The 24491-nt window shown below is 42.8% G+C and overlaps 1 long non-coding RNA gene across 1 annotated transcript; it reads right to left on the bottom strand.

The window, feature by feature from the left end:
• Positions 1 to 2189: 2189 nt before the first annotated feature.
• LOC115460092 lies at positions 2190 to 19599 on the bottom strand. The gene is made up of 3 exons (XR_003940372.1): positions 19484 to 19599; positions 18261 to 18263; positions 2190 to 2200 (listed from the first exon to the last, which is right to left on the bottom strand). It is a non-coding gene; the product is annotated as an uncharacterized LOC115460092 (long non-coding RNA).
• Positions 19600 to 24491: the final 4892 nt, after the last annotated feature.

The following is a 24491-nucleotide window of genomic DNA, read 5'->3' as shown; positions in this document are numbered from 1 at the left end:
TTAAAAATATTGATTGCCAGCCTCAGATGTCATACTCGAGTCCATCACAGCAGTATGCAGGTCCCTGGAGCAGTTTTAGTGGGTAAAATGCTACCCCTCCACCAGACCGGTCCACCCTATCACTACGATATACTTTGTACCCCGGTATGACAGTGTCCCACTGGTTATCCTCCTTCCACCAGGTCTCAGTAATGCCTATTATATCCAATTTTTCATTAACTGCAGTATATTCCAACTCTCCTATCTTATTTCTTAGACTCCTAGCATTTGCATATAGACATTTCAGAGTATGTTTGTTGTTCCTATTTGCATGATGCTTAGTACTTGACACTATTGATTAGCCATCTTTTGTCTGATCTTTAGTTGTATTTAAGGGCACCTTACCTACCACGGTCTGTTGTGCAGCCTCACTATCCAGAAATCCTATCTTCCCTGTTTGTGAGGTATCCTTGCAAGATACCTTATCCCGAACTATGCGCTTTTGAGCGACTGTCGGCCTTCCCCCCATTTCTAGTTTAAAAGCTGCTCTATCTCCTTTTTAAATGCCGACGCCAGCAGCCTGGTCCCACCCTGGTTAAGGTGGAGCCCATCCTTTTGGAATAGGCACCCCCTTCCCCAGAATGTTGCCCAGTTCCTAACAAATCTAAAACCCTCCTCCCTGCACCATCGTCTCATCCATGCATTGAGACTCTGGAGCTCTGCCTGTCTCTTGGTGTAGAATGGACAAAAGTGAATCGATTTTTTATTCTTTCAAAAAGTACAAAGACCAGAGGACACTCAATGAAATTACATGGAAACACTTTTAAAACAAATAGGAGGAAATATTTTTTCACTCAATGAATAGTTAAGCTCTGGAACTCGTTGCCGGAGGATGTGGTTACAGTGGTTAGCGTATCTGTGTTTAAAAAAGGTTTGGACAAATTCCTGAAGGAAAAGTCCAAAGCCTGTTATTAAGATGGGCATGGGAAAGCCACTGCTTGCTCTGGGATTGGTAGCATGGAATGTTGCTATGAATTGGGTTTCTGTCAGGTACTTGTGGCCTGGATTGACCACTGTTGAAAACAGGATACTGGGCTAAAAGGACCACTGGTCTGATCCAGTATGGCTATTCTTATGTTGTTAATAAATCAGAGATACTTTTGTGACATATTTATATGCTAAAATTTTGAATTTTGTTAGAGTTTATTTCTAGCTCATATTGTCAGATTCAGAGAACTTTAATGTTCTCATAACCAGTGCCGTAGAGAGGGCTAATGGCACCCGGGGCGGGGCGCCGCTGCGCACCCCCCCCCCCCCCGGGTGCAGCACGGCGTGACCCCCCCTCTGCGGCGCCCCCCCCCCCCGGAGCGCACCCCTCCCCCCGGACCGCATTCTTACCTGCAGGAGGGCCGATCCACCCCGAGTGCACGTCACTCGGAGCTGCGTCGGTCCCGCTGGTTCCCTGCTCTCTCTGCCCTGGAACAGGAAGTAACCTGTTCTGGGGCAGAGAGAGAGCAGGGAACCAGCGGGACCGGCACCCCCCGAGCGCGTGCACCCGGGGCGGACCGCCCCTCCCGCCCCCCCTTCCTACGCCACTGCTCATAACACATTCATGTTCATTTCTAGACAGCCGGCTAAACCAGCAGCCCAGCATCCATAAGTACATAAGTATCACTACACTGGGACAGACCAAAGGTCCATCAAGCCTAGCATCCTGTTTCCAACAGTGGCCAATCCAGGTCACAAATACCTAGCAAGATCCCAAAAAAGCTCAATACATTTATGCTGCTTATCTGAGAAATAAGCAGTGGATTTTCTCCAAGTCAATTTAATAATGTTCTACGGACTTTTCCTTTAGGAAGCCATCCAGATTCCAGACCCTTTTTAAATGCCGCTAAGCTAACCGCCTTTACAACGTTCTCTGGCAACAAATTCCAGATTTTAATTACATGTTGAGTGAAGAACATTTTTCTCCATTTTGTATTAAATTTACTACTTTGTAGCTTCATTGCATGCCTTCTAGTCCTAGTATTTCTAGAAAGAGTAAACAAACGATTCATGTGTATCCGTTCCACTCCACTCGTTATTTTATAGACTTCTATCATATTTCTCCTCAGCCATCTCTTCTCCAAGCTGAAGAGCCCTAGATGCTTCAGCCTTTTCTCATAGGAAAGTCGACCCATCGCCTTTATCATTTTTGTTGCTCTTCTCTTTCCCTTTTCTAATTCCACTATATCTTTTTGAGATGCAGTGACCAGAATTGAACACAATATTCGAGATGCGGTCTCACCATGGACCGATTCAAAGACATTATAATGTCCTCACTTTTGTTTTCCATTCCTTTCCTAATAATACCTAACATTCTATTTGCTTTCTTAGCTGCCTCAGCACACTGAAAAGAGGATTTCAACGTATCATCAACAACGATGTCGAGATCCCTTTCTTAGTTGGTGACTCCTAACGTGAAACATTGAATTACGTAGCTATAGTTCGGATTCCTCTTTCCCACATTCATCACTTTGCATTTGCTCACATTAAATATCATCTGCCATTTAGACTCCCAGTCTCATAAGGTCCTCTTGTGATTTTTCACAATCCTGTCGCAATTTAACAACTTTGAATAACTTTGTGTTGACTGTAAATTTAATTACCTTACTAGTTAAAACCATCTCTAGATCATTTATAAATATGTTCAAAAGCAGCGGTCCCAGCACAGACCCCTGAGGAACCCCACTATCTACCCTTCTCCATTGAGAATACTGACCATTTAACCCTATTCTCTGTTTTCTATCCTTTAACCAGTTTTTAATCTACAGTAGACACTACCTCCTATACCATGACTCTCCAATTTCTTCTGGAGTCTCTCATGAGGTACTTTGTCAAATGCCTTTTGAAAATCCAAATACACAATATCAACTGGCTCGCCTTTATCCACATGTTTGTTCACCCCTTCAAAGAAATGTAATAGAATGGTGAGGCAAGATTTCCCTTCACTAAATCCATGTTGGCTTTGTCTCATTAATCCATGCTTTTGAATATGCTCTGTAATTTTCTTCTTTATAATAGTCTCTACCACTTTGCCCAGCACCGGTCAGGCTCAACGGTCTATAATTTCCAAGATCCCCTCTAGAACCTTTTTTAAATATCAATGTTATATGGGCTACCCTCCAATCTTCCTGTACCATGCTCGATTTTAAAGATAAATTACATATCACTACTACTACTACTACTTAACATTTCTAAAGCGCTACTAGGGTTACGCAGCGCTGTACAATTTAACATGGAAGGACAGTCCCTGCTCAAAGAGCTTACAATCTAGGAGACAAGTGTACAGTCAACCTGATAGGTCAGGCAGATTGGGGCAGTCTATATGTTCAAATGTTAGGTTCCAAAAGCAGCATTGAAGAGGTGAGTTTTAAGCAAGGATTTGAAGATTGATAGGGAGGGGTCTTGGCGTAGGGGTTCAGGAAGATTGTTCCAGACATAGGGTGAGGCAAGGTAAAATGGGCGGAGCCTGGAGTTGGCAGTGGTGGAGAAGGGTACTGAGAGGAGGAATTTGTCATGTGAGCGGAGGTTACGGGCAGGAACGTAGGGGGAGATGAGGGTAGAGAGGTAATGAGGAGCAGCAGAGTGAGTGCATTTGTAAGTAAGGAGGAGAAGCTTGAATTGTATACGGTATCTGATCGGAAGCCAGTGGAGTGACCTGAGGAGAGGGGTGATATGAGAATAACTGTTTTGGCGGAATATAAGACGTGCGGCAGAGTTCTGAACGGATTGAAGGGGGGATAGGTGGCTGAGTGGGAGGCCAGTGAGGAGTAGGTTGCAGTAGTCGAGGCGAGAGATAATGAGGGCGTGGACGAGGGTTCGGGTGGTGTGCTCAGTGAGGAAAGGGTGAATTTTGTTGATGTTGAAGAGGAAGAAGCGACAGGTTTTGGCAGTCTGCTGGATATGCGCAGAGAAGGAGAGGGAGGAGTCGAAGATGACTCCGAGGTTGCGGGCAGAAGAGACGGGGAGGATGAGGGTGCCATCAACCGAGATAGAGTGGAGGAAGAGGAGAAGTGGGTTTAGGTGGAAAGACGAGGAGCTCGGTCTTGGACATGTCCAGCTTCAGGTGGCGGTTGGACATCCAGGCAGCAATGTCGGATAGGCAGGCCGATACCTTGGCCTGGGTCTCTGCTGTGATGTCTGGTGTGGAGAGATAGAGCTGGGTGTCATCAGCATAAAGATGATACTGGAAACCATGAGATGAGATTAGTGAGCCTAGAGAAGAGGTGTAGATAGAGAAGAGAAGGGGTCCAAGGACAGATCCCTGGGGAACTCCAACAGATAGCGGGATGGGAGTGGAGGAAGATCCATGAGAGTATACCCTGAAGGTGCGGTGGGAGAGATAGGAGGAGAACCAGGAGAGGACAGAGCCCTGGAACCCAAATGAGGCCAGAGTGGCAAGAAGTAAATCGTGATTGACAGTGTCAAAAGCGGCGGAAAGATTGAGGAGGATGAGGATGGAGTAGTGGCCTCTGGATTTGGCCAGGAGCAGGTCATTGCAGACTTTGGCGAGTGCTGTTTCTGTCGAGTGGAGAGGGCGAAAGCCGGATTGGAGTGGATCGAGGATGGCATGAGAGGAGAGAAAATCGAGGCTGTGAACGGCGCGCTCAAGTATTTTGGAGAGGAAGGGTAAGAGAGAGATGGGGCGATAGTTGGAGGGGCAGGTAGGGTCAAGTGAAGGTTTACTATTACTAACAATATTACTAACAATAGTTCCACCAGTTCATTTTTCAGTTTTGTCAGTACTCCGAGATGAATACCATCCGGTCCAGGAGATTTGCTACTCTTCAATTTGTCAAATTGCCCCATTAAATCCTATAGGTTTATAGAGATTTCATTCAGTTTCTCCGACTCATGAGCTTCGAATACCATTTCTGGCAGAAGTGCAGTGTACACTACCAAGGGAATCCCCCAGGAATTGTTTCCATCCCCACAGGAACCCCGTAGGAATTGTTTCCATCCCCACGGGAACCCTGTAGGAATTGTTTCCATCCCCAGGGGAATGCCGCAGGAACTGCTTCCATCCCCACGGGATCCCCACAGAACTGCTTCCATCTCTGCAGGAACCCCGCAGTTTCCTTGGGATTCCCACGAACCCCATTCCTGTGCAAGTCTCTATTATACACCCAGAAGGTATTTGACAGGATTAAAAGAGTCATTGTCTGGAGTAGATGGGTTTTCTTTTGTCAGGTTAGGTGGGTCATGGTCTGGGAGTTTTGCTGTCTTTTGTTAACTCCAGTCTCTGTGATTGCTGTCAATATGCAGACTTTGTTCTTTGGAGATATGGTGATTAACTTTTAATATCCACCCAGCTAGTTCTATTGTTACAAGCTATCACTGGTCTTCAGGGGGAGGGTGAAGGTCAGACCTGTTTTTCTGATACTGCTCCAAGAAGTCTATGCAGCTATATTAATCCCACCTCTAAGAGTGAAGAGATTACCTTACTATACCCTAAAAATACCTCAGGTAATTCTCACTAAAACGGAGGTAAAGATACAAACATTTAAACTAACCTCTCCTTCCAATTTCTGTAAATAGGATGAGGAAAATATCTAAAGAAAAGTAACTCAAAGAAGCAAATGAATATTATCTTGATTTAAATAGATTTATTAGAACTTTCTTCTCCACGTAATACTTTAATTATCTCTAACTGTATTATTTACTTGTCTTATACATTACAATTTCCAACAATTCCACCAGCTTAAATGATATATAACTCAACTACAATACTTTTTTTATTTTTAATTTGCAGTGCTCAGTAGTGCTATAGTGTTCTTTAAACCAACTGTCTCTGATTCAGAACTGCAGCCGCCTCACATCATAGCACAAGCCCTTCCTACCTTCCAATTCTCACAGGGTTAAACAATAAACACTCCCTGCCGAGAGAACACAAAAAGATATAATACTGTAAACACTTATCCTTAGCTGTTTGTGGGCCAGTGCTGGGTCTGCAGTGCCTCCAGAGCACCCGTGATTGGTGTTCAATGTGATTTTTATTTTGTACAGCGCTGCGTAACCCTAGTAGCGCTCTAGAAATGTTAAGTAGTAGTAGTAGTAAAACAACCGGCTCTCTGTCTCTATCCCCAAAGTGGAGCCACGTTTCACATTTTTGAGCTTTTTCAAGGGGATGTATGTACAATCTGTTGAATAAAACTACAGACATACTAATGAATACTTTTAAATTCTTAACTTCCTTAAAGTTACAAGTATTTCTTTAAAATTTAAACTATAAATTACAATTTTTGGCTTACCGGGAGAAATTACTCTGCACGCTCCTCCCTGCTGCTACAACCCAGGAAACCACCCTGTGTTTATATTCCCTCAACACCTGGTCCACCCTGACGTCACCTTCTACTTCTGCTAATTTAAAGGGCCAACCACTCAATCTCTTTGTTAAGCCCGAATGGATGTACTGTGTTCCAGGTATATATGAACCTCTGTTCCTTCTGTGTCAATATGGAAGTAATATCCCCTCCCAATCTAAGCTGTACTTGTGTCAAAACTACATATTGTAAATCTGCTTCTGTGTGGTTGTAAGTGCTCCAATGATTCACCAACGGAGCTTCTATTTTATGAATCCGAATATTACTCAAGTGCTCACCTATACAAAGTTTAATTTTTCTGCGAGTATGACCAATGTACCACTTCTGACAAGGGCAACAAATCGCATACACAACTTGAGACGTGTTGCAATCAGTTTTAAATCGCAGATGAAATAATTTACCCGTAGCTGGATTTATAACACTGTTCAAATGCTAAATAGTAGTAGTAGTAATTCACTGTCATGGCATGACTGCAATATCTACAATTATGGCATTGGCTATGTCCCGGCTCCTCTAATTCATTTCCAAAACCTCTAAATATAGATAACACTTCACCAATATTTTTACTTCTTTTATAGGCAATCTGAGGTCTGTTTCTCAACTGTGGATGTAACTGTAAAATTGACAAATGTTTCTGTATACTTTTGGATATAGCTACATCTGTGGGGGCAAAAGGTAAAACACACTGTAATTTACTATGAGATTTATGGGCTACCAACCGTGGACTAATCAGCCAAGCTCTATTAACATTGGCTGCTCTCTTGCGAGCATGCTTAATTACTTTGTTGGGATAGCCTCTTTGTTTAAATTTGTTCACCATCTGGTTGGTATAAAAATTAAACGATTGTTTGTCTGTACAAAGGCGCTTGACTCTGAGGAACTGGCCCACTGGAATCCCATTCTTTAGAGGTATTGGATGATGACTAGAATAATGAAGGATGGTGTTTCTGTCCGTGGGTTTTTTGAATAGTGTGGTAATAAACTTATCTTGATGAAGTTCAATGTGAATGTCCAAAAAATCAGCTGCATAATGACTGATGGTAGAAGTGAATTTAATATTAGGGTCACTGCTGTTAAGCTCTTCAACGAAAACATTCAATTCCTGTTGATTCCCAGACCATACTAATAAAATGTCGTCAATATAGCGACGCCATAATATAACTTTATGGTAAAAATTGGATGTATACACTTAACATTTTTCAAACTGCGCCATGTATAAACAAGCCACGGTAGGAGCCACCGTGGCCCCCATGACTACTCCTTTCGTCTGCAAATAAAAAGTATCTTCCATAGAAAAATAATTGCGACAAAGCACATGTTCTGCAATAATGTTCAAAAATTGCTTCTTCTCATAAGAAATTTGTAAGTCCTGAATATACAAATCCAAAATCTGAAGAGCTGCAGCCTGGGGAATGTTGGAATAAAGGGATTGAATGTCCAGTGTTACCATCATATAATCTCTATCTGGACTCAAATCAATAGTGTCCAAAATCCGCAACAGGTCCGTTGAATCTCTAAGAAATGAAGGAATCTCCAGGACTCTGGGTTGTAAATAATAGTCCAAATACTGCGAGAGAGGCTCAAATAAAGAATGTTTTCCCGAAACTATCGGCCTCCCTGGTGGTGTATGTAAAGACTTGTGGATTTGGGGTATAAAATATATCCGCGGAATCACCGGAAAAAATCTATATAAATATTTAAATTCTCTCATAGTGATGACATCCCTACGGTTAGCCGTAATTAATATTTCTCGTATTTCTAGTTGGTGTGCTGCTGTGAGATCCGCTGGTAAGATGTTATAATATGTAGTATCAGATAACTGACGTTGAGCTTCTTGCATATAATCCACTTTATCTTGTAGCACGATAGCTCCACCTTTGTCCGCTCTTGATATCACCAGAGTTGGGTCCTGTTGTAATTGGACAAGCGCATTCCATTGAGTGCTAGTAAGATTGTTAGGCTTATGTGTCGTCTGCTTCTTCAATTCTGCAGCATCTTTCAGAACTAATTGAGAGAAAGTCTCTATCACATGGTCTGGTGGGCCCGGTGGTACCCAAATGGATGGGAGGTGATATTTCCTAGAGAAAGAAGTATGGTCTACGCTCTCCTGTGCTTGATCTTGTTCGTTTTCCTCTGTAGAACTGTCAAAAAATAACCGGAGTTTGAGCAGTCTGAAAAACTTGTGTAATTGCTTTCTGGTCTGGTAGGGATCATATCTATGTGTAGGAACAAAGGATAAACCTAATGATAACACTTCTACCTGAGTTTTCGTTAAGACTTTACTAGACAGATTGAAGATCACTGTTTGTTGTTCTACTTCTGTTTCCTGGTCCTGAGCAGTCTGGGCTGAGCTTGTTCGGCTAACGGAAGATCTAAAGGGTTAGTAACCTGAGTAAGAGGTTGCTCATTGTTTTGCTCCCCAAATCTCGGTGCTGCACGTTCTACTGGCATTTCTTCTTCACCGGATGAACTGCTAGACGTATTGAACGTGACACGCTTATTATGTCTAAGTTGTCGTCGTGTTTTTCTTGTTATGTCCATCCAAGGAAAAATAAAACCCTTGGTGTAATCTGCCTCATCACGCTTGAATTTAGCTATCTTTTGCGCACGTATCTCCATAGAGTACTTATGCATTTGGTCCTCATGCTGTTGAGATTGCTGTTCAAAATCCATGGTAGAAGAGCTCGATTTAATAGTAGATTGTGCTATTGCCAATTCATCTTGTTGATCCTTAACCAATCTATTGATCTTATCTACCGTTAATAGCATGAGATCTAAAGAACATCTAGATAATATCTCATTCCATTGCTGAACATATGTTCTATCTTCTAGGAATCTAGGTTCTTTATAAAGCCGCAGTCCTCTAGGAACATGCATAGCATGGCGATACTCTGTAAAGTGTTGAGGGAATATAAACACAGGGTGGTTTCCTGGGTTGTAGCAGCAGGGAGGAGCGTGCAGAGTAATCTCTCCCGGTAAGCCAAAAATTGTAATTTATAGTTTAAATTTTAAAGAAATATTTGTAACTTTAAGGAAGTTAAGAATTTAAAAGTATTCATTAGTATGTCTGTAGTTTTATTCAACATATTGTACATACATCCCCTTGAAAAAGCTCGAAAATGTGAAACGTGGCTCCACGTTGGGGATAGAGACAGAGAGCCGGTTGTTTTAATCACATTGAACACCAATCACGGGTGCTCTGGAGGCACTGCAGACCTAGCACTGGCCCACAAACAGCTAAGGATAAGTGTTTACAGTATTACATCTTTTTGTGTTCTCTCGGCAGGGTTATTGTTTAACCCTGTGAGAATTGGAAGGTAGGAAGGGCTTGTGCTATGTTGTGAGACGGCTGCAGTTCTGAACCAGAGACAGTTGGTTTAAAGAACACTATAGCACTACTGAGCACTGCAAATTAAAAATAAAAAAAGTATTGTAGTTGAGTTATATATCATTTAAGCTGGTGGAATTGTTGGAAATTACTGATTTACCCACACCAGGTTGATTAGATTGAAACCCATATATTTTTTATTGAGTATTATACATTACAATGACACATTTCCTGTGAGCTCACAGTTTCCACTAACTTTTATCAGATAAGCATACTTTCAATAACAAAATCTTTTAAACAAGAAATTTCAACATTCATATATCAATCTAGATTTTTTTAATTCTTAGAATTTGATGCTTTGTGTTTTATTTTGTTTTACAGGTTCTTCAACTATGTTAAGCAGGTATTTCTTTAACTTTCTTTTAATCCTGTTTTCTCTTTATTACTACTACTACTACTTTTTAGCATTTCTATAGCGCTACAAGGCGTACGCAGCGCTGCACAAACATAGAAGAAAGACAGTCCCTGCTCAAAGAGCTTACAATCTAATAGACAAAAAATAATTAAAGTAAGCAAATCAAATCAATTAATGTGAACGGGAAGGAAGAGAGGAGGGTAGGTGGAGGTGAGTGGTTACAAGTGGTTACGAGTCAAAAGCAATGTTAAAGAGGTGGGCTTTCAGTCTAGATTTAAAGGTGGCCAAGGATGGGGCAAAACGTAGGGGCTCAGGAAGTTTATTCCAGGCATAGGGTGCAGCGAGACAGAAGGTGCGAAGTCTGGAGTTGGCAGTAGTGGAGAAGGGAACAGATAAGAAGGATTTATCCATGGAGTGGAGTGCACGGGAAGGGGTGTAGGGAAGGACGAGTGTGGAGAGATACTGGGGAGCAGCAGAGTGAGTACATTTATAGGTTAGTAGAAGAAGTTTGAACAGGATGCGAAAACGGATAGGGAGCCAGTGAAGGGTCTTGAGGAAAGGGGTAGTATGAGTATCACAGTTCTCTTATTTCCTGTTATGTAGAATAGTTTCATGCTTTCTTGTGTATCTTCTTTATGTTGGGTACTTTACTTTTATTGGATGAACAGGAATCTGGTCCGGTGGTACCTACTACTCTAGCTGTAAAAACTCAAAGGAATAAAACCTATTCCCTATTTATTTTACTCAGGCAAAGAACTGATTTTAATATTTTATCATTTCTTATACTAGCTATGCCCAAAAGACTTATAATTCAGAACCCCTAAACTAGCCCACCCTCGATTAATTTTCCAAGAAGAGCTTTCAATTTCAATGCTAGCAATCTTATGGCTCACCAAAATACTGAGCCAAATATTTTTTCTTTTTATCTATCTATCTATCTATCTATCTATCTATCTATCTATCTATCTATCTGTGTGTATATATATATATATATATATATATATATATATAAAAGTAAATACCAATGTTCTGACTTTAAAGGTATAATTCAGAGATTTCAATTCCCTCTGGAAGATAGCGGCACAAACATGTGCTCAAATTTATTTAATTAAAAGTAATATTTTTTTTTCCTCTGAGGAGGATTAGTCTTTATTTCTCGTGGAGGGGCATAATCGAACGGGGCCGGCCATCTACAGTGGTGGAAATAAGTATTTGATCCCTTGCTGATTTTGTAAGTTTGCCCACTGACAAAGACATGAGCAGCCCATAATTGAAGGGTAGGTTATTGGTAACAGTGAGAGATAGCACATCACAAATTAAATCCGGAAAATCACATTGTGGAAAGTATATGAATTTATTTGCATTCTGCAGAGGGAAATAAGTATTTGATCCCTCTGGCAAACAAGACCTAATACTTGGTGGCAAAACCCTTGTTGGCAAGCACAGCGGTCAGACGTCTTCTGTAGTTGATGATGAGGTTTGCACACATGTCAGGAGGAATTTTGGTCCACTCCTCTTTGCAGATCATCTCTAAATCATTAAGAGTTCTGGGCTGTCGCTTGGCAACTCACAGCTTCAGCTCCCTCCATAAGTTTTCAATGGGATTAAGGTCTGGTGACTGGCTAGGCCACTCCATGACCCTAATGTGCTTCTTCCTGAGCCACTCCTTTGTTGCCTTGGCTGTATGTTTTGGGTCATTGTCGTGCTGGAAGACCCAGCCACGACCCATTTTTAAGGCCCTAACGGAGGGAAGGAGGTTGTCACTCAGAATTGTACGGTACATGGCCCCATCCATTCTCCCATTGATGCGGTGAAGTAGTCCTGTGCCCTTAGCAGAGAAACACCCCCAAAACATAACATTTCCATCTCCATGCTTGACAGTGGGGACGGTGTTCTTTGGGTCATAGGCAGCATTTCTCTTCCTCCAAACACGGCGAGTTGAGTTCATGCCAAAGAGCTCAATTTTTGTCTCATCTGACCACAGCACCTTCTCCCAATCACTCTCGGCATCATCCAGGTGTTCACTGGCAAACTTCAGACGGGCCGTCACATGTGCCTTCCGGAGCAGGGGGACCTTGCGGGCACTGCAGGATTGCAATCCGTTATGTCGTAATGTGTTACCAATGGTTTTCGTGGTGACAGTGGTCCCAGCTGCCTTGAGATCATTGACAAGTTCCCCCCTTGTAGTTGTAGGCTGATTTCTAACCTTCCTCATGATCAAGGATACCCCACGAGGTGAGATTTTGCGTGGAGCCCCAGATCTTTGTCGATTGACAGTCATTTTGTACTTCTTCCATTTTCTTACTATGGCACCAACAGTTGTCTCCTTCTCGCCCAGCGTCTTACTGATGGTTTTGTAGCCCATTCCAGCCTTGTGCAGGTGTATGATCTTGTCCCTGACATCCTTAGACAGCTCCTTGCTCTTGGCCATTTTGTAGAGGTTAGAGTCTGACTGATTCACTGAGTCTGTGGACAGGTGTCTTTCATACAGGTGACCATTGCCGACAGCTGTCTGTCATGCAGGTAACGAGTTGATTTGGAGCATCTACCTGGTCTGTAGGGGCCAGATCTCTTACTGGTTGGTGGGGGATCAAATACTTATTTCCCTCTGCAGAATGCAAATAAATTCATATACTTTCCACAATGTGATTTTCCGGATTTAATTTGTGATGTGCTATCTCTCACTGTTACCAATAACCTACCCTTCAATTATGGGCTGCTCATGTCTTTGTCAGTGGGCAAACTTACAAAATCAGCAAGGGATCAAATACTTATTTCCACCACTGTATATGGCCGGCCCTGTAAAGCAGCATACCCGACCACATTATCGAAACAAGATGGCTGGCCAACTTTCGTTTCGATAATACGGTAGAGGCCGGCCAAATCTCAACATTTGGGCCGGCGTTAGAGATGGCCGCCATTGGTTTACGGCGATAATGGAAACTAATGGCGGCCATCTCAAACCGGCCAAATCCAATGCATTTGGGCATGGGAGGAGCCAGCATTTGTAGTGAACTGGTCCCCCTCACATGCCAGCACACCACCCAGGCACCCTAGGGGGCACTGCAGTGGACTTCAAAAATTGATCCCAGGTACATAGATCCCTTACCTTGTGTTCTGAGCTTCTCAACCCCCCCCCCCCCCCAAAACCCACTCCCTACAACTGTGCACCACTACCATAGCACTTATGGGTGAAGGGGGGCACCTACATGTGGGTACAGTGGGTGTGTGGTGGGTTTTGGAGGGCTCCCATTTACCACCACAAGTGTAAGAGGTGGGGGGGGGGGATGGGCCTGGGTCTGTCTGCCTGAAGTGCACTGCAGTACCCACTAAAAACAGCTCCAGGGACCTGCATAGTGCTGTGATGGAGCTGGGTATCACATTTGAGGCTGGCATAGAGGCTGGCACAAATATGTTTTTTTTTTTGGAGTGGGAGGGGGTTAGTGACCACTGGGAGAGTAAGGGGAGGTGATCCCTGATTCCCTCCGGTGGTCATCTGGTCAGTTGGGGCACTTTTTTGAGGCTTGTCCTAAAAATAAATGGACCAAGTAAAGCCGGCCAAGTGCTCGTCAGAGCCGGCCTTCTTTTTTCCATTATCTGCTGAAGTCGACCATCTCGTAACCACGCCCCTGTCCCGCCTTCCGTACCCTGCCGACACGCCCCCTTTAACTTGGGCCGGCCCTGCGACAGAAAGCAGTTGAAGCCGGCCAAAATTGACTTTCAATTATACAGATTTGGCCGGGTTTAGGAGATGGCTGGCCATCTCCTGATTTGTGTCGGAAGATGGCCGGCCATCTCCTTCGAAAATAAGGATAGCCAGCTCGTGTTTGTTAACAGTGTTTACTGTCAGTATAAAACCTCCTCATCCAAATTCTTTTCTCCCTGTGGTGGGTCATAAAATTTTACAGCCACACCAATTTATTCTATGTTCTTTTCTTAAAACAACCAGTTAAATAATTTGAAAGGTCAATTTTTTAATTAGAGCTTTCAACATTAGCTCCCATTCACACAACTTGAAGCCAAAAATAAAACCGCATGGCTCCTTAAATTAACTACCTCAGCACCAAACACACTCACTCTTTTTCTTAATTTCAATTACAATTCTCTGCGTTTTAAAATGGATTTTTTAACTTTTTTGGTCAGCCACTATCAACACAGGTCCATCCAGCTTTTACTCACCACCCCAACTTACTAAAAAAAACCAGTTTAGAATCTTATACTGTCACTCCCGGTCTCAAGCTCAGAGCCACGAGCCCCTGCACCAACAAATTCTCCAAACCACCAAAAAATTCTCCAAACCACCAAAAAATGCATCTTTATACCACAATAATCAATTTTTAAACATACATTTTTTAAAACAGCATTAACATAGTAACATAGTAGATGACGGCAGAAAAAGACCTGCAATATATATATTTTTCATACCTTCTTTTTCCTCTTATCAATTATTTTCTTTTTATCTTTAGCATGCATCCGCTGCACAGCTCTGCCATGAGCCGGCATCTGCATTGAGCTCATGCACACTGCTCCAGATTTGTTGCTCTCGGTCCGCATGCATAGCACAGGCATCCCAGGCATAAGTCTGCCCCAAACAAAGAAAATAAAACTGCCAGAGAAACTCTTCGGAGCATTTTGACCTCCTGCTTCAGTCCCACGCCACCTCTACTCTTTCCCGGAGCCAGCCCCACTCATTAAATTGAGCTGGCTCCTCTTAGGCCCAGAATCCCAATCCCAACGCACATGCATAGCCATCTGGCGTCACTCGATGATGTCAGATGCAGACACAGCCTGCACAGGGCTTTCCCAGGCTTCCCCCACTGCTGCCGCTTTTCCAGTCCAACGATGCTCTACAAAAGTGCTGGATCCGGACAACATCCTCCCAATTCAGCAAATGCCAATGCCAGTGGACGCCAAGACAGCCAGCACGAGACTCCCTGAGGCTTCCTCCACCCATGCAGTCTGCTCTGCTGCCACCCTGTCGCTGCAATGCTGCTGTCTCAGCCTGATCCTCTCTCCCAAACCATTGCTCAACGAGCTCCCCGGATCTGCCCCAACCTGTCCCTGAACACACCACCACCGCCCTGTTCCGCTTCAAGACTGCCAGCCCAGCATGAAGTTCCCCAGCCCACGGCATACGCAAAGGCCCTCCGACTCAGCCACACCTTCAGCTCCACCACCACCACCACCACCACCACCATCAGGTAAATAAATTCTATTTTTAACCCATAGGGTTACATATCTATATATATTTATATCTAACTATATCTATATCTATCTATCTATCTATCTATCTATCTATCTATGTATATATATATATATATATATATATACACACACACACACAGTGCGTGTGTGTATATATATATAGAGAGAGAGAGAGATCTTTTTTGTGTCTGATTCCAGCAAAATTAATAACTCTGAAAATTCCTCATATCATGCAACATGTGAATATATTTTTGTCAGCAACAAAAGTGTCAACGTGGGTCAATGTGTAAGGTTATTTCCTGATGTATCTAAGCAGACACAAGAGAAAAGAAGGATTTTCCTTCCTTTGGTTAGTGCAGCAGACTACGGCTCTGGGGAACCAGATTTGATTCCCACTGCTGCCTAATGGTTGGCAGTGGGTTGAGATCCTGGGGAACTGGGTTAAATTTCCTCCATGTGACCCTGGGCAAGTCACTTAGGGACCCTTTTACAGAGCGGCGGTAAGCTTCCCACTTGCTTTTCCGGGACTACTGCCAGCCCAACGTGTCCACCAGCAGTAGTCCCGCCCCAAGTGCTCGCCATTTTGAGGGAAAAAGAAAACCCCTGGAAATGGCTTGAGCGGCGGTAACCTAGTGGTAATCGGGTATCACTGTGTGCTGCCCGGTTACTGCCAGGTTAGCACAGGAGCTCTTATCACCACCTCAATGTGTGGCGGCAAAGGATCCCCACTGCATGGCCATGCGGTAAGAGTTCTCTCACTGTGTGGTCATGATTTTTTTGGGGGGCTTTTACTGGATGCGGAAAAAATGGCCCCTACTGCTATTGTCTGGCCTTTTTTCCCGCAGCTTAGTGAAAGGACCCCTTAGCCCTCCATTGCCCCAGATACTACTTAGATTGTGAATCCATTTGGGACACCCGGTATATAAATGTTTAAATAAATAAAGTGTAATGCCTTGGAAGACAATTCTTTTTGCATTTTCCTGTTACATGCTTTGCATAAATTAATGGACCATCATATGTTGGAACCCTAAACAATTAAGAACCTTTATGGATTCTAAGAAAAATATTTCTGTCTAACTACCATAGTGCTGATACTTTATTGGGTTCTAGGGTTTGAGCATGATAGAATTTGGATTTTATTTTATCTTACTCTACCTTCATCTTGTTTGATTAGTATTGTACCTTTATTTCTTTTTTGAATAGCATTTACATCTGCTGCTATATTTTCTGCAGTCTCCCCTCTTAATATTGTGGGCTTGAGCTTTGATGCCAACAGAAACTTATCTTTTGATTGCATTATTATTTTCCTCTGATATATGACTTTGTTGTGCATCATAATTTTCTCAGAACTTTAATTTTTACATTTTTTTCAATTGAGGACACAATACATGTAGAATATCAGATGTGGAGGGACATTTTCGATATAATGTCTAAATCCGACATTGGATGTTTTGCGGAAAACTTCTAATGACCTGCTACTGGCTAAATCTAGAGGTCTCTATTCTATCCTTATCCTTCTTGACCTATCTGCTGCTTTCGACACTGTTGACCACACTATACTTCTGGATACGCTGTCCTCGCTTGGATTCCAGGGCCCTGTTCCTTCCTGGTTCTCCTCTTACCTCTTGCTTCGTTCTTTCAGTGTTCACTCTGGTGGATCCTCTTCAACTTCCATCCCACTTTCTGTTGGTGTGCCTTAGGGTTCTGTCCTTGGACCCCTCCTCTTCTCCATCTATACCTCTTCCCTTGTACCCTGATTTCATCTCATGGCTTCCAGTACCATCTTTACGCTGATGACTCTCAGATCTACATCTCCACCCCTGAAATCTCAACCTCAATCCAGGACAAAATCTCAGCCTGCTTATCTGACATTGCTGCTTGGATGTCTCAACACCATCTAAAGCACAACATGACCAAAAAATGAACTTCTCATTTTTCCCCCTAAACCCACCTCCCCTTTTCCCCCTTTCTCTATCTCTGTTAATGGCACTCACATCCTCCCTGTCTCCTCGGCTCGTAACCTTGGAGTCATCTTTGATTCCCCTCTCTCCTTTTCTGCCCATATTCAACAGATCGCCAAAACCTGTCGCTTCTTTATCTACAACATTAGCAAAATTCGCCCCTTCCTTTCTAAATACGCTGCCAGAACCCTTATCCACACCCTTGTCGCCTCTCGCTTGGACTATTGCAATTTACTTCTCACTGGTCTTCCACTCAGCCATCTCTCTCCTCTCCAATCTGTCCAAAATTCTGCGGCACGACTTGTTTTCTGCCAGAATCGTTATACCCATACTAGCCCGCTCCTCAAGTCACTTCACTGGCTCCCTGTCCGCTTCCACATTCAGTTTAAATTTCTCGTACTGACCTTTAAATGCATCCACTCTGCAGCCCCCCCATTACCTCTCCGCTCTCATCTCTCCCTACATTCCTCCCCGTGAACTCCGCTCGCTTGACACATCTCTCTTGTCGTACTCCTTCTCCTCCACTGCTAACTCCAGGCTTCACTCCTTTTCTCTCGCGGCACCTTATGCCTGGAATAGACTTCCTGGTCCTATATGTCTAGCTCCATCTCTACCTGTTTTCAAATCTATGCTGAAAACCCACCTTTTCACTGCTGCTTTTAGCTCCTAGCCACAATTGCCCTCCCCTTGTCCCTTCTTCCCTTCTCACCCATTACTTCCCTCACCCGTAACTGTCTTGTTTGTCTGTATTACTTAGATTGTAAGCTCTTTTGAGCAGGGACTGTCTCTTTGTATCAGGTGTTCAGCGCTGCGTGCGTCTGGTAGCGCTATACAAATGCTAATAATAATAATAAAAATCCAGTAGCAAACTTGGCCACTTTCAAAACAGAAAAATGCCTTTTAGTTTTGAAAATAGTCTTTTGCTAGATGATGTTGTGCTCAGTCCCCCCGATATTTGGCACTATTTAACCAGCTGGCTGCTGACCGGTAAAATAGCGCTTAACTGGCTATCCACCGATATTCAGTGGGGAATAACCAGCTATCCCCTGCTGAATATTCCCGGTTAGCAGCTAGCAGATAATCAGTTATATCCGCTATCCGCCAATTTTTAAAGCCAGTTTAGCAGCCAAAGAGGGATCAGGCATGAGAAGGAAGTTTCTCTACAGTCATAAATCTTCAGCAGTCAGTGATATAGGGAAAGTAGAGGGGTCTGACTGAAATGTTTTCATTTTTCAAACTTTGCTTCCTTGTATTAGTAATGCTTGAAAATACATGATTAGTCTTAGAGACACCTAAGCATAACATGTATTAATTTTGTGTGTGAAGGAGTGCTCACTGTACGACATGCAGGGGAAAGGGGAACAACTGCCACATTTGGACATAAGATTGTAAGTAACATCTTAGCAGGCAAAAGTTCAAACCCACAGTGTTTGCCTGATTCAGACAAATCTAGTATGGCCTGGTAGAGAGATCAATGCTCCTGGTATTCACACTTTGACCTTCAGTGGAACAATTAATTCCCTGCTTACTCCTGTTACTCTATCTTACCTATCTATATTTTCCATCTTTGCTTATACCCTAGGCTGTCTATTAAAATGTCTTTATTTGCATATTGTGTTGACATAAGTAGTGTACTATGCCATACTTTGTATTGTTATTTGAATAGATTTACTGTTGTAATTATCTGTTGCTTATGTTTGACTTAATGTACACCGCTTCGAGTGAATTTCTTCAAAAAGGCGGTAAATAAATCCTAATGAATAAATAAATAAATAAATATTTGTCTGTGTGACTATCGACTTAGCCGGTTATCTTGAAACCAACCAAAAATAAACTGGAAATGGCCTGGCATTGAATATGTAGGCTCAGCACCAACTGCAGCTGTTAGCCGGTCTGACTCCCACAGTCTGAATATCGGCCCTAGTGTGTTTATCTTTTTGGACCATTTTCAGAAAAAAAAGGCCAAGTGAAAAATGCACAAAATCAAGCAATTGGGGTGTAGGAGGAGCCTGCATTCTTAGTAGATTGACCACATAGACATCCCAGCAGAGCACCCTAAGGAGCACTGCAATGGACTTCACATAAAAGGTCCCAGATACGTATCTCACTGTTACCCCCTTATAGTGTATTGGGAGGCCTCCAAAACCCACCATACACCTACTGTACCCAACTGTACAGCACTACAATAGCCCTTAAGCCGCCAGGTGTTATCTATATTTAGGTACACTGGGTTTTGGAGGCCTCACGCTTTCCACCATAATTGTAACAGAGTGGGCTATGGGCCTGGGTTCCCTTCTCCACAGTGCACTGAACTGACCACTAGGCTACTCCAGGGACCTGCTTGCTGCTTTAATAGGGCTGGCTATAACATCTGATGCTGTCATACAGCCTGGTATGTACTGCTTCTTTCACATATTTGGGGGATGGAAGGGGGTCAGTGACCATTGGGGGAGTAAGGGGGGGTCATGCCTTAATCCCTCCTGTGGTCATCTAGTCACTTAGGGCACCTTTTTATGACTTAGTCTTGATTGAAACAGGTCTAGACCAAAACATCTAAATTGTAGCCCTGGACATTTTGTTTTGTTCCATTATTACAGAAAAATGTCCAAGTTGTGGGAACACACAGATCTCACCTCCAGCATGCCCCAGACATGTCCCCTTGTGATTTGAATGCACTGCAGATAACTGCATTAAAAAACATCTTAAAAATGTGCCTCAAAAATAGCGATTTGGACATTTTGGCAAATAACACATCCACGTGCCGTTTTGTGCCACTTTTTGGATGTTTTTCAGTTTCAAAAATGAGCCTCATAATCAACTATAAGAAGAAGGAACACAAAACAATTAGACATTCCAAGAGTTAAACCAATTGCTATATAACCTTTCAAGTTTTGAATTCATTGCAACAGAGAGTCTGCATAAAACCATTGTAGTTGTGCATCATAATTTTGCTGGGCAAAGATTTTCTTTGTTTTGTATGTTTAAATGCACAATAAAAAGAAAAAGAAAAGTAGCTACAAAATTTATGAAGTAAATGAACCTGTATACCTATCCAAACTCTTTGAAGAATGTGCCTAGTAAGTGCTGCCCATTAATGTTCTGCTTTGTAGATGCAAAACGTTACACTTCTATAAAACCTGTTCTTGTCCCAGCAAAGGACCTTAACAGTTTAAACACAGTGCCCTTAAGAAATAATCAGGTCTCCCCAATTCATTGGCTTGCTTTTTTTAAACTAATTTTACTCTTGGTGGTCAGCATGTTACCCCCTTTCTTGTGTATTTGAAAATTTGGCGAGTTTGGTGGTCCTAGTCTGGCTGTTGACAAAAGTTCAGGTCACAAATGATAGTATATGGCTAATCACAATTGCCAATGTCTGGTCAGGACAACCTCAAAACAGAGCTAGCTCTGACATGTGAAGATTGATCTGTACAGGCCAGGACTGAGGTCACTTAGCTAGGGTATTTGGGAAAATCTGGCTCCATTTGCAACATAAAGGCTTTTATTCAATTTGTCCACTTTTCACAATTTACTACTGATAATTGCAGCATACAAATACTATTAGATCTAGAAAGTTTAATACTAATAATGGCATGCTGCACAGTTACACATAAACTTTTAAATCATAAATTCTAATTAATTTAGTGCACTTGTGCAGGTAAAATGGTGATTGTATGCAGAGCTAGACATAAGAACATAAGAATAGCTATACTGGGTCAGACTGATGGTGCATCTAGCCCAGTATCCTATTTCCAACAGTGGCCAACTAGGTCACAGATACCTAGCAGAAACCCAAATAGTAGCAACATTCCATGCTACCAATCCTAGGACAAGCAGTAGCTTCCCCATGTCTGTCTCAATAGCAGACTATACACTTTTCCTCCAGGAACTTGTCCAAACCCTTTTTTAAACCCAGATATGCTAACTGCTGTTACTACATCCTCCGGCAAAGAGTTCCAGAGTTTAACTATTCGTTGAGTGATAAAATATTTCCTCTTGTTTGTCTTAAAAGTATTTCCATGTAACTTAATTGAGTGTCCTCTAGTCTTTGAACTACTTGTTTTACACTTATAAAACACATTAGATATGTGTGTAAAGATAAGTGTATATAGCCTGAATATGTGTAACGTTATCCAGACTGAGCAGAAGTGTTCCCAGTCGGTGGAGTTAGGGGGAGATTTGCTTTCACACACAGTTTTAAAATACATATGTATGCATATCCATTAACTCTGAAAATGTGTGCATATCAATGAACTGCAAATATAAATGGAGAAATGTTTAAAACAGAAGTATGTGCATATTTTCATTATGAAAATTCACTGGTACTCACACAGGGAAAAGTGCATGTGTAGTATTTACATGTACAGCCTGGTAATAACATTATTCACTTGGTTCTCTAAGTCAGTAAGTATGTATTCTAGAAAACATAGAAACAAAAGACAGAGCTGACAAGTTTCTGCTACCAGTCCTAGGTTTAAATGTACACCCCAAAGCAGTATGGGATTTGTAGTCCCTGATTCTACCCATTGAAATCAGTCAGCAGGCCCCATGGTGCACCAGAATGGGGCTGTCAGAAATTCAGGACTGGCATAAAATCTCCATTCTGGAACTAGGTAACTTGTCAGTTGTGAAAGAATGCAAAGCCTATCTACCTGTGGCATAGCCACGGGTGGACGCAGGCCCACCCACTTTGGACTCAGGCCCACGTGGCAACTGTGCATCCTTGCTGTGGCTGGCAGGGATCCCCAAGTCCATCCAGCTGAAGACTCCTGCAAAACCAATAAAATTAGTAAAAAATAAAGATTTTTTAGAAAGTTTAAAACAGAAATATAATTACACTTTTATCACATAAACCCTGTTTAGTGCCCCAAAACAATTTGTTCTAGACAAAACATTCATAAAGAATCCATAAGTAATAATATGAGTAGGAGGAGGAACCGTCATATATTGAGTTAAGCCATAAATACAGCCTTTAAATGAGAATGCTTACTTAGACTAAACTTCTTATGCTCCAGTTATAATCACAAAGAAAAACCTCCACTCATTAATGTTCAACGATGCATTGTGCTGTGGAGGGGCATAATCGAACGGGGACGACCATCTCTAAGGGCGTCCATCTCTAAGGTCGGTGCCGTGAAGGGGTGGGGCAGCCTGTATTATCGAAACAAGATGGACGTCCATCTTTCATTTCGATAATACAGTCGGGGACGCCCAAATCTCAACATTTAGGTCAACCTTAGAGATGGTCATCCCCGGTTTTCAGCGATAATGGAAACCGAGGACACCGATCTCAAAAACGACCAAATCCAAGGCATTTGGTCATGGGAGGAGCCAGCATTCGTAGTGCACTTGTCCCTCTTACATGCCAGCACACCAACCGGGCACCTTAGGGGGTACTGCAGTGGACTTCAGAAATTGTTCCCAGGTACATAGCTCCCTTACCTTGGGTGCTGAGCCCCCCAACCCCCCCCAAAACCCACTCCCCACAACTGTACACCACTACCATAGCCCTTAGGGATGAAGAGGGGCACCTACATGTGAATACAGTGGGTTTGTGGTGAGTTTTGGGGGGCTCCCATTTACCAGCACAAGTGTAACAGGTAGGGGGGATGGGCCTGGGTCCGCCTGCCTGAAGTGCACTGCACCCACTAAAAACTGCTCCAGGGACCTGCATACTGCTGTGATGGAGCTGGGTATGACATCTGAGGCTGGCATAGAGGCTGGCAAAAAATGTTTTTAAAATTTTGTTTTTTGGGTGGGAGGGGGTTGGTGACCACTGGGGGAGTAAGGGGAGGTCATCCCCGATTCCCTCTGGTGGTCATCTGGTCAGTTCAGGCACCTTTTCGAGACTTGGTCCTGAAAAAAAAGGGACCAAGTAAAGTTGGCCAAATGCTTGTGAGGGACGCCCTTCTTTTTTCCATTATCGGCCGAGGATGCCCATCTCTTAACCACGCTCCAGTCCTGCGTTCGGTACACTGCCGACATGCCGACATGAATTTTGGTCGTCCCCGCGATGGAAAGCAGTTGATGACGCCCAAAATCGGCTTTCGATTATGCTGATTTTGGGCGACCCTGAGAGAAGGACGCCCATCTCCCGATTTGTGTCAGAAGATGGGTGCCCTTCTCTTTCGAAAATAAGATAGTGAATATTTTAAATTACTCATATTAATACCTAGTCCATAAAAATTAGAGGACCAGAGGCACTTGTCTGATAAAGCCTTTCTTCTGTCTGTAAAAATGGACTGATGTGCATCAACGTGGTCCCTAGAGACCCTTTGTATTAATATGAGTGATTTAAAATATGCACATTTGCACCTCAGCTAAGGCTCTTCAGTGTTTATCCCATGTTTGCTTGAATTCTGATATTGAATTTTCTTCACTGCACCATGTATCCACCACCCTCGTCATTATAGAACATTTTCTTATGATTTATGGTTTCATTTATATTTGTTATACCGCCTAATTCTTAAGAAAGGTCTAGATGGTTTACAAAAAAAATATTAAAAGCCAGAAAGGAAAGCTAGAGGTTGCAGTTGCCCTTTTAAGGCCGGAGCCGCAACAGGCAGAAGTGAGTTGGCATTACTCTTGCCCTTATGACCCTCAAGGCTATCAAAGGTAGGCTTGGGGAGGGAGGATCTTTCTTGTCTTGGGTGGGAGAAAGGAAGGAAGGAGGGAGGGGACTTGGAGGGTTGAGAGCACCTGCTTCCTTTTGTCTGGGTCCTAACCGATATTCAACCTGGGCCCCCACAAGTGTCTTATGCAGGTCTTGGCTGAATATCGGCCAGGACCTGCATAAGATCCGGCATCTAGCACATGTTGTCATGGCCACAGATATTCAATCCCAGTGGCCATATATGGCCTGGCATTGAATATTGGGGCTAGTTATTTTTTACTGAAAAATAATTATAATGAATTGTAAAAAAATAATTTTTCTAACTAAATATATAATTTTTTTTTAGTTATAAATGATATGCATAATGTGTGCTCGGAAATCAATTTGTGCAAGTAAACAGCAAGAAAGACGAGTAGCACTGTATTTCCATCATAGCACAATCACTGTAAATTTGTCCATAATGCAGAATACAGTTAAGAAAATCCCATTGAACTGGTAGAGTCAAAAGAAAAAAAAACTCCTTCAACTTATCTTTCATTGCATGGATCCGAATTCTTCCACGTTTGTAATTTTTCAACACAGGCAATGAGAAATGACTGAGTGCTCACGCAACTGTCTTTAATGA

The sequence above is a fragment of the Microcaecilia unicolor genome, chromosome 1, assembly GCF_901765095.1.
Source record: "Microcaecilia unicolor chromosome 1, aMicUni1.1, whole genome shotgun sequence".
Lineage (NCBI taxonomy): Eukaryota > Metazoa > Chordata > Amphibia > Gymnophiona > Siphonopidae > Microcaecilia > Microcaecilia unicolor.
This window is presented reverse-complemented; position numbering and strand designations above follow the sequence as displayed.